Genomic DNA, 10,150 nt, shown 5'->3' with positions numbered 1-10,150 from the left:
TATGATTTCAATGACTTTACTAACTAGAAGATGGACTTGGGCTTTTAGTAGGAGAGAGAGAAGGGGAAAGGAATAGGGTGGTGGGATCGGGAAAAATAGGATAGTGTTTCTTTAATGTCTTGCTAGATTCACTTGTTTGCAAAAATTTGCCAAATTTTTGTTAAGGTGTCTCCGTTCATGAGGTATATCGGTCTGTAGTTTACTTGTAATGTCTGTCTGGGTTTTGGTATCAAGATGATGATGGCTGGGAAAGTTTCCTTCCTCTTTTTTTATCTGGAATTGTGAATAATTGATACTGTTCCTTTTTAAAAGGTATTTGGTAGAATTTACCAGTGAAGCCATCTGGGACTGGAGTGTTCTTTGTGGGAAGGTTTTTATCTATGAATTTAATATACTGAATCTATTTCAAGGTATCTGTTTCTTCTTGAGTCAACTTAGATAGAAAAAGAGATTGAATTAAGCCCACATTAAGCAGAAGGAAGAAAACAATAAAGAACATAAATCAGTGAAATAGGAAACTGGAAAGCAATAGAGTGAAAGAAACCAAAAACTAGTTTTTCAGAAAGGTGAATAAACGTGATAAGCCTCTGGGCAGATGACTCTAGCCAGGAGGAAAAAAAGAAATTAGTATCAAGAATGACTGTGGAGGTGTTGCTAAAGATTCTACAGACTTTAAAATGATAGGGAATATCATGCCAGTAAATTCAACAATTTAGATGAAATGGGTAAATTCCTTGAAATACACAAATTACCTAAGTTTACTCAAGAAGAAACATACCTCGGTCAATGTAATTTACCATATTGATGTGCTAAAGAAAAACCCTATGACCCTCCATAGATGCAGAGAAAACACGATAAAGTTCAATACCTGTTTAGGGCTTAAAAAACACAAAACACTCTCGGCAAACTAGAAATGGAAGGGAACTGCCTCACTTTGCAAAGGGACATCTACAAAACATTGTAGATGTTTTAAAGTGAAGGATTGAATAATTTTTCCTATGACTGGGTGCAAGGCAAAGATGTCTGCTCTTGCCACTTCTATTCAACATTGTACTGAGGTCCTAACTGGTACAATAATGCAATAGAAAGAAAGAAAATGTGTATAGATTGGAAAGGATGAAGTAATAATTGTCTAAATTCACAGATGACATAATCACCTATGTAGAGATTTACCCAAAAAAAACCCTACTAGAACTCATAAATTTAGCAAGGTCAATTCATAAAAATCTATTATAACTTTTATATGCTAGTAATGAAAATTGGAAATAGCATCAATAAGCATAAAATACATAGGAAGAAATTTAATAAAGTATGTGTGAGACCTGCATGCTGAAAACCACAAATCTTCCTGAGAGAAATTAAAGACATAAATGAAGAGGTGCTGAAACTGAGGGTAGTCATCAGTTAGACCCATTAAACTGTAGCTTGCTTAATAAATAATGAACTGTAACTGCCTTCACTGATCAAGCTGGCTTTAACTTTAAGAAAAACTCCCTGCCTTCCAAGCATCAGGTAGCCTGGACAGTAAGATGTCTGCCCCAGTTGGTTTTCAGGAACTTGGTGTCAGCTGCGTCCAATTCAAGTTCGAGCTGGTTAAGATGGGTTGGGACCCTTGAGACCCTCCAGCTTGGGTGAATGTCCAATCGGTGACCTTTTGAGGTCAAAGAGCTGAAAACTCCACCCTCGGAGCGTGTAGATGCTGCAGTTTTCTGAGTGTGAGTCCCATGGAGAAGCCTGTAGCTTAGTGGCGCCTGCGCATAACCACGATGACCTCACCTTTTTCTTCTTGCCAGTCACCTTTCCCACGCTCCCCATGCCTCAGCTTTATCCTGTAAGTATCCCAAGCCCTGGCCTTCGGGGAGGTGGATTTGAATTGTTCTCCTGGCCCCTCGTGAATAAACCTCTTCTCCACTGCAGACCTCAGCATCTCAGCGTTTGGCTGGCTGCGTGTCGGGCAAACAAACCTGGTTTGGTAACAGCACCATGCTCACAGATGAGAAGATAACATGTTTAAGGTACCCGTTCTCTCTAGATTGAACAAGTTTCAATGCAATTGCGGTACATTCCCAGCAGGCTTTTTTTTTTTTCTTTCTTTCTTGAAAGCATAATGCATTTTAAAAACTGATAAAATATACATAACATAAAATACATCATTTTAAACAGTGTTAAGTGCACAGTTCAGTGACAGTAAGTACATTCACATTGTTGTGCAACCGTCACCTCTGTCCATCACTAGAACTTTTCCAGCTTCCCAAACTGAGACTCTGTCTCCATTAAACACTCCCCATCCCTCCCCATCCCTCCCCACCCCAGCCCCTGGCAACTATCATTCTCCTTTCCCTTGCTATGAATCTGACTATTCCAGGGACCTCACATAAGTGGAACCATGCAATGTTTGTCCTTTTGTGTTTGGCTTATTTGTCGACAAAAAAATCTCATGAGAGTTGTGCGTTAAGTTTTATTCGGGGCAAAATGAAGACTATAGCCTGAGAGCATCTCAGATAGCTCTGAGAAACTGCTCCAAAGAGGTAGGGGGACAGGTCAGCGTTATATGTGATTTCAGCGAAGGGGACTCTGTGCAGTCACATAGGTTGGCAGATGCTGGCTGCTGGTCACGAGGAGCAGATGTCACCATGAATGACTTCAGTGCTTTTCCAAATATGAGGAAATGCAAGAAGTGGGCTCATAAAATCTTCTGAAAATATCTATCTGAAGGCCTGTTCTGCCAGTTTTTCTCGGAGCACAGAGGGCCTCATTCCTGATCTCCACCCTGAACTCCTTTCAGGGCGTGTTGAAGGTCAGTGGCTGCAGTTGCTTGTGACCTAATCCTCGTAGAGGCAGACGGCAAGTACCAATCTTTAGCTGGCACGCTTCACCTCAAAGTTCACCCAATGTTGTAGTATGCCAGCAGGATTTTTTTTTTTGATAGAAATTGACTTAAAAATTTATATGGACATGCAGTGGATCTGAAAGAGAACAGTTTAGGGAGGAAAAAGAATAAAGTTGGAACACTTATACTACTTGATTTCAAGATTTATTACAAAGTTACAGTAACTAAAACCGAGTGGTACTGGCACCAGGGTAGCCATGTCGATGAATAGAACAGAAAAAAAGAAATCTAGAAACAGATACACAGATATGTGATCAGTTGGTTTTCGACAAGCCACTGAGGTAATTGAACGAGGAAAGGGTAGTTCTACCAGCAAACGGTGCTGGGACAACAGGACATCCACATGGAGCACAGTGAGCCTTGGATTCTACCTTCAGCGATATACAAACAGTCTGAAGTGAACCGTAAACTCACATGTAAGAACTAAAGTATAAAATTTCTAAGAGAGAACGTAGCAGAAGTTCTCTGTGACCTTGGGTTAGGCAAAGATTTCTTAAATAGGACACAGAAAGCGTAAACCATAAAAGAGAAAATCCCTCGGTTGGATTTTATCAAATTAAACTTTTGCTCCTCAAAAGACACTGTTAAGAAAATTAACAGCAATTCCAGTTTCCTTCAGGGAAGGAACTGAACACTGAGGCTTTCCTATTAACAAGTCATGGCAGGCTTTCCTGTCTCACTTTTTTCCATCTGGAAGGACTCTGGGTTCTTCTTTGACTCTGTAAGGCAGTTTAAAGCACCTGTGTGGGGTTTTTTGTTTTTTTTTTAAATTTATTTTTATTTTTGGCTGTGTTGGGTCTTGGTTGCTGCGTGTGGGCTTTCTCTAGTTGTGGCGAGCGGGGGCTACTCTTTGTTGTGGTGTGCGGGCTTCTCATTGTGGTGGCTTCTGGTTGCGGAGCACGGGCTCTAGGCACGCGGGCTTCAGTAGTTGTGGCGCGCGGGCTTCAGTAGTTGTGGCACACGGGCTCAGTAGCTGTGGCTCGTGGGCTCTAGAGCGCAGGTTCAGTAGTTGTGGCACACGGGCTTAGTTGCTCCACGGCATGTGGGATCTTCCCGGACCAGGGATTGAACCCGTGTTCCCTGCATTGGCAGGCGGACTCTCAACCACTGCGCCACCAGGGAAGCCCCGGCCTCTTGACTTTTTCACCAATACATTCGATTCATTTCCTCCTGACTTAAATTTCTTCTTTCCTTTAAAGGAAATCATGTTCATCCTTTCAGTCCCACCTGGAAATCTTCCCTGGTTACTCCAGCTCTCACTTTTTATGGAAACCTTAAAACACCACCTCTATGTATGCCCCTTCTTATAAGGACACTAATCCTATCAGATCAGAGCCCCACCCTTATGACCTCATTTATCCTTAATTACCTCCTTATAGGCCTTATCTCCAAATACAGTCGCACTGGGGGCTAGGGTTTCAACATATGCATTTTGGAGAGGACACAATTCAATCCATAGCACTAGCTGGTGCATAGCAGAACCTGGTCTAGAATCCAAGCTTCCTAACTCTTATTCCCAATCCCTTTTCTGAATACTCATAAATATTGCTTCTCTTGACCCTGCTATTGAAATGACACACTTACAGATTTGAGGGAGTATTAGAGGCTTCTTTAGTTTTCCAGACTGAATCTACTATCCTCTAAAGCAGGGGTTGGCAAGCTACAGTCCACAGGTCAAGTCCAGCTGGCCACCTGTTTTTGCTCAGCTGCTGAGTTAAGAATGGTTTTTACATTTTTAAATGGTTGGGCAAAAAAAAAAAAAAAAAAATCCAAAGAAGAATACTATTTCATGACACATGAAAATCATATCAAATCCAAGTTTCAGCACTTATAAAAAATGTTTCCTAGAGCACAGTCATGCCCATTTGTTTACATATTGTCTGTGACCGGGTTGGAGCTACAAGGGCAGATCTGAGTAGTTGCAGCTGAGATGCTGTGGTCTCCCAAGCCTAAAATGTGTACTGTCTGCCACTTTACATAAAATAACTTGCCCACCCCTGATCAGAAAGCCTCGGTTTTGTTCTCTTTTCTAAAAGAATGATAAATCGTGTGTGTATTTTAAGGTGAGTGACAGCATCCTGCAGCTTTTATTTTGACAAATTTTTGGATGTCCTAGTACCATGCAGCATAGTCCTATAACCTGGGGGCTCTTATGGGGCGCTTCTCACATGTCCCACTCAGGTCTGTGCTCAGAAGGGAGCCTGGGCTTGGGATCCAATGCTCTGCTTTTGCTGTCTTGGAATTCTTAATGATTTGTCTTTGAATTTGTGTCTTGGGAGTGCAGTCAGATTGGATAATGGAGCACGTGACGGGGCGAAGCGTCTCCCCCTCCCCCCTCCCACCTCCCAGGGATGGTCGTTAGTCCCCACTCCTCGTCCCTGCTCGGCGGGGGGAGCTTGGGCACATTTACCCCAGGGGAGGGGCTGTCCGGTGGGTGTCCGACACTCCATCTGTGACCGTCCTCATGCCTGTCGGAGCGTGACATTAAAAACAAATAAAACCCACCATGACAGGTCAGGAGAGATCATGGAAGAAAGGAAAAGCCTTTTTTGTTTTCCTGCATTTTGAATAAGGGGCCCTGCATTTTTATTTTGTTCAGGGCCCTGTGAATTATGTAGCTGCTCTGCTCTTCTGACCCATAGCCTGGTGGTTTTATTGAATAACTATACGGATCTATTTGTCTGCATTAGAGAGTGTTGTTAGCACATAAAAAGGGAGATAGGTGGCACTTGTCTTTGCTCTTTTATTTTCACTCCCAGTATCAGCATTTTAAGATAATCACTCTTTTGATGTACTAACATTCTTTAATATCTATTTGGCAAGGAAACAAGGCATTTGTTCCGGAATTAAAGGCTAACATGGTCAAAAGTTATGAATTTTCCGTTTGGTGCAGTTTAGCCATATTACAGATACTTAGTGAATGTTTCTTTTTATGGTCTTCCCATCTAAGGATGGCCAAGTGTTAGATGAATGTACTATTCTGAGGAAAAAATGCATAAAGTTTTTAAAAAGTCAGTTTTGCTGAGACAAACTATGTATCCCTTGAAGGGCAATTGTTTTTTAATAACAATTTTGATATATTACAATTTTGATATATTACAGATCAAATGGAGTGCCCCAAACAGGGGCACAATTTTGATATATTACAGTTTTGATATATTACAGATACAATAACAATTTTGATATATTACAATTTTAATATATAACAATTTTGTTATATTACAGATCAAATGGAGTGCCCCAAACAGGAGCACAGCACATTTATACATGTAGATACTAGGCCCCCCCAGTCTCATTGTCACGGAGCCCCCAGGTGATTCTGATGAAGCCGGCCTGGTCCTAGTTCATAGCCGCGGAGAACTCCCGCCCGATCCATTGGCCTAACGCAGTCAGGGTCGAATACATTTCATCCTCCTTCAAGGGTCTTAAGAAATTCTGATCTTTGAGGCAATTGTTTGATCAGTGGTTTGGGGAACATGAGGCTGGAATTGTCTAGAAGAAATTTTATTTCATTTATTTCTTAGAGGGGAAGGGGTATATAATGAGCGGAAAGGATTTCTTTTGATGAAAGACCTACGTGAATAAAATGGTAGGTTTCTGCTTTTAAAAACATGTTTAGATGAGTTCATTTCTGAATAATTTTGATATTGAGTTTTACTCTTATGTTAGAAGTTCATATCTTCCTTTATTCATTGGTCTTGCAGGGAAGAAGGCAATGATATATGAGGATTCTTGATTATTAGGCAGTTGGGCAATCATTCTTGATTATTAGGCAATTCAAGACCTTATTAGTCAATTTACAGTTGATATACATTTCCTGCCTCTCTCCCCAGAGCCCGTTTCACTCTCCTAAACATCTCCTCCATAAGCAGGAGCAAGGGATTAGCAATGAAATACAAGCACATGCAGTGTTGCTGTGATCTGCTCAATGTATAATTTGGGGATGCACTGAATGTACTCAGTGTCCTTGTGGTTGTTAATGCTCTCTGACTTTAAAATGAAATGCAGACAAAACCCCAAATCAGATAGCAGTCAGTCACTCTAATGAGAGTTTGCATAAATATATTCCCTCTGCTGGGTTTTGAAATTTTGAAATGTATCTCTCATAGAATGAAAGGATTTGTTTACCTTAAAGGAATTGAAAGTCTCAGAATGCAGATGATGGGGAAGGTTTTATTTTTTATTTTTTTTGGGGGGGATTTTCTGATATCCCAGTAATCATACTACCCTTGTTTAGTCTGGCTCTGAGCCTGCTTTGTCATTCTAGGGCTGGAGCAGGGACTGAGGTTTCTTCTCTCAGTCATCTCTCTGCCTCCATGAAAAGACGGGGATGGAAGTTGGGGGCTGGAACATCAGGAAGTAAAGAGCTCTTCTCAGAGCCAGCTGGGACCTGGTACTTGCCCTACCTGAGCACGGAGGTCCCCTCCCTCCACCATGATTCCGCAGCTTTAGGAAACCGCTGTGAATCCCACCTTCTATCCTCCCTGAAGCTGAGCCTGGATCTTTTCCCCACCCTGTGCCTGAGGGTGGGGAGAGTGCCTTACTTGGCTTGCAGGCCAGTTAGGGCTGGAGGATGGAGGGCTGGTACCAAATGTGACCAAGAGAAGCTTAACATGGGGCTCTGGAGGTAGGTTTCTAGGGAACTCTGCATTGGAGGAGTTGAACCCCTCAAAAAATGTGCGTTCGCTACATGGCATTAAGAGATATTATGGTTGGGACTTCCCTGGTGGTCCAGTGGTTAGGGCTTGGCCCTTTCACTGCCGTGGGCCCTGGTTTGATCGCAGGTCGGCGAACTAAGGTCCCACAAGCCGCGTGGCTCGGCCAAAAAAAAGAGAGCGCTGTTATGGTCGACTGTGAAGTCCACATTTCAAAAACGAAGACTCAGGATTTAATCGCAACTCTTTCACCAACCAGCTGTGGCTTTAGGCAAGTAATGTAACTTCTGAGTCTTAGTTTCCTTATCTGTTAAAAAAAAGGGACTTTCTAAGATCCTTCCCAATAATATGTCTTGGGTCTCTGATGCTCTTAGGAAAACAGTCATTGTCACCACTGATTAGAAATACTGTAAAATTAACAGAGCATGAAGAGAAAAATTGAAGATATAGTTTTGTTTGTGTGCTGTAATAAAGATATACCTGCTTTTTGTCCTCAGTTTCTGGCCAAGCCTCAAAAATGCTTGGAATTTCCTGAGACAAGAGTGTCTTTGTTATGCTAATGAGGCGACTCAAGGTGGGCCCCTAGAAAGCTTCAGGATGGCGACTGGTCACCGGAAAGACCACATGGTTAGAAGGTTGGAAGTTTGGGCCAGCCTGACCTCCAGGGAGTGGGGTTGGGGTAGAGATTGAGTTCAGTCCTGTGGCCATTGACTTAATCAATCATGCATAGTAATGAGGCTCCAATCAAAGCTTTGGAGACCGGTTTTGGTGGCGCTTCCTGGTTGGTGAACACACTCATGTGGCCGGGAGGGTGGTATGACCAGCTTCCACGAGGAGGCGCCATGGAAGCTCTGCTTTCCCCCAGACCCCACAGACCCTGCCCTGTGCATCTCTTCATTAGGCTCTTTCTGAATTTTATCCTTTATATTATAATATACTGTAATCACAAGTAAAGTTTTAAATGACCTCTGTGAGTCATTCTAGCAAATTATTGAGACTGAGGGGATTGTGGGAACCCCCCAAATGCATATAGCTGGTTGATCAGATGTGCAGGTGGCCTGGGGACCCCACTTGTGGCTGGAGTCTGAAGTGAGGGTTGTATTGTGGACTCAGCCCTGACGCCTGTGGAGTACGATGCTCACCCCAGGTAGTCAGCGTCAGAACTGTGCTGCAGGACACCCAGATGGTGTCAGAGACTTGGTTTCAGAACCCCGTTTGCCTAGAATTAATATGAGTTATAATTACATGGACTGCCCACGCTTTATGCCTTATTACTATGGAGCCGAATACTACTTGTATTTGAATATGTCAACTTAGGCTTATTTAATATACAATTATTTGACTACAGTCCTAGACTGTACATGGATACTGCAGCTTCACAGTTTGCTGCTCATTTATTTTGGTCATCTACTCACATGGTATGTTCGTGACTTGAAAAAAACAACATGCAAATGAAACTGAAGGAGTTCTTTCATTCCTTCATTCTTTCTTGTTTCTTTTCTTTTTTTGCTTTAAAAATTAAGTCATCAGGTATAAATACAAAATCATTGATAATTCCAATGGCAGATCTCAATGTAGACATTTGATCTTAGCTGAAAGGCTGATTGGCAAAAAAAGCGCTAAAAGGCAATTCAGTTGTCAGTGTAGAACTAGAACCTAGAAATGCTCAGGTAAAGTGTCCAGATTCTGATGATTAGAGAAGGAAAGTGTATATGATAGAAAGTGTGTATGATGGCTGTGCTCATCATACAGGATTTTCCTCTACTTCCTGGGCATGTGGGAAGACCTCCCCGATAGCTCACAGTTTTGCTAGCGCCATATCACCAGTTCTGGCCAATGGGCTGTAAGCAGAGGGAACAAGTGTCACTTCCAATCAGAGGCACTTATGAGCAGGTGTGAATATTCCATGTCCCATTAAACGCTGAAGCTATGTTAATATGGTGGCATCACAAGATGGTACAGCCTCCGTCAGCCTGGGTTCCTGAGTGACTGCAGAGCCTTCTACTGAACCACACTGGACGTGCCCCGTGAGGAAGAACTAAATTTTCATTATGTTAAGTTACTGATAGTTCAGGATTAATTTGTTACCACAGCCCATCCTCGGTTACCCTATTTAGTGCCTCTGTGTCCTTTTTTAGTATAGAGCTAAGTACCAGTCCTGGACTGGGCTCCTGAATGAATCTGATGACTTTGAAATTCTTGGTGGAAGATCTGAGCCTTGTGTAAAGAGAGAAATCCTCTGACATCTTACATTAGAAATAAGAAGCACTACTTAGCCAGGATTTCATGTTGCTTTTTCACATAGTGACTGGGTGTTGGAGCTGCAAAGACCCTTAGAGATCATTAAGGTCACTTAGCAGACACCATTTGTTGCATATCTAAATCCATCCCTTACCCTTTCTCTCTTGCTTACAGAGCCCATGTGCTCAGGGATAGGGCCTCCCTGAGCTCAGAGGTAAATCCTCATTGGTCTAAGCTAGTCATGTGATCTCATCCCTCTTTCCAGTGATTGGTTTAGGACTGAAAATGTGACACAGGTTCTGGCCAACGGTACATGAGAGTCAGTCCTCTGGGGGCTTCCTGGGAAAGGCTTTCCTTGCTTCTA

The sequence above is a fragment of the Orcinus orca genome, chromosome 10 (genome assembly GCF_937001465.1).
Source record: "Orcinus orca chromosome 10, mOrcOrc1.1, whole genome shotgun sequence".
Classification (NCBI taxonomy): Eukaryota; Metazoa; Chordata; class Mammalia; order Artiodactyla; family Delphinidae; genus Orcinus; species Orcinus orca.
Note: the sequence above shows the minus strand (reverse complement) of the source record.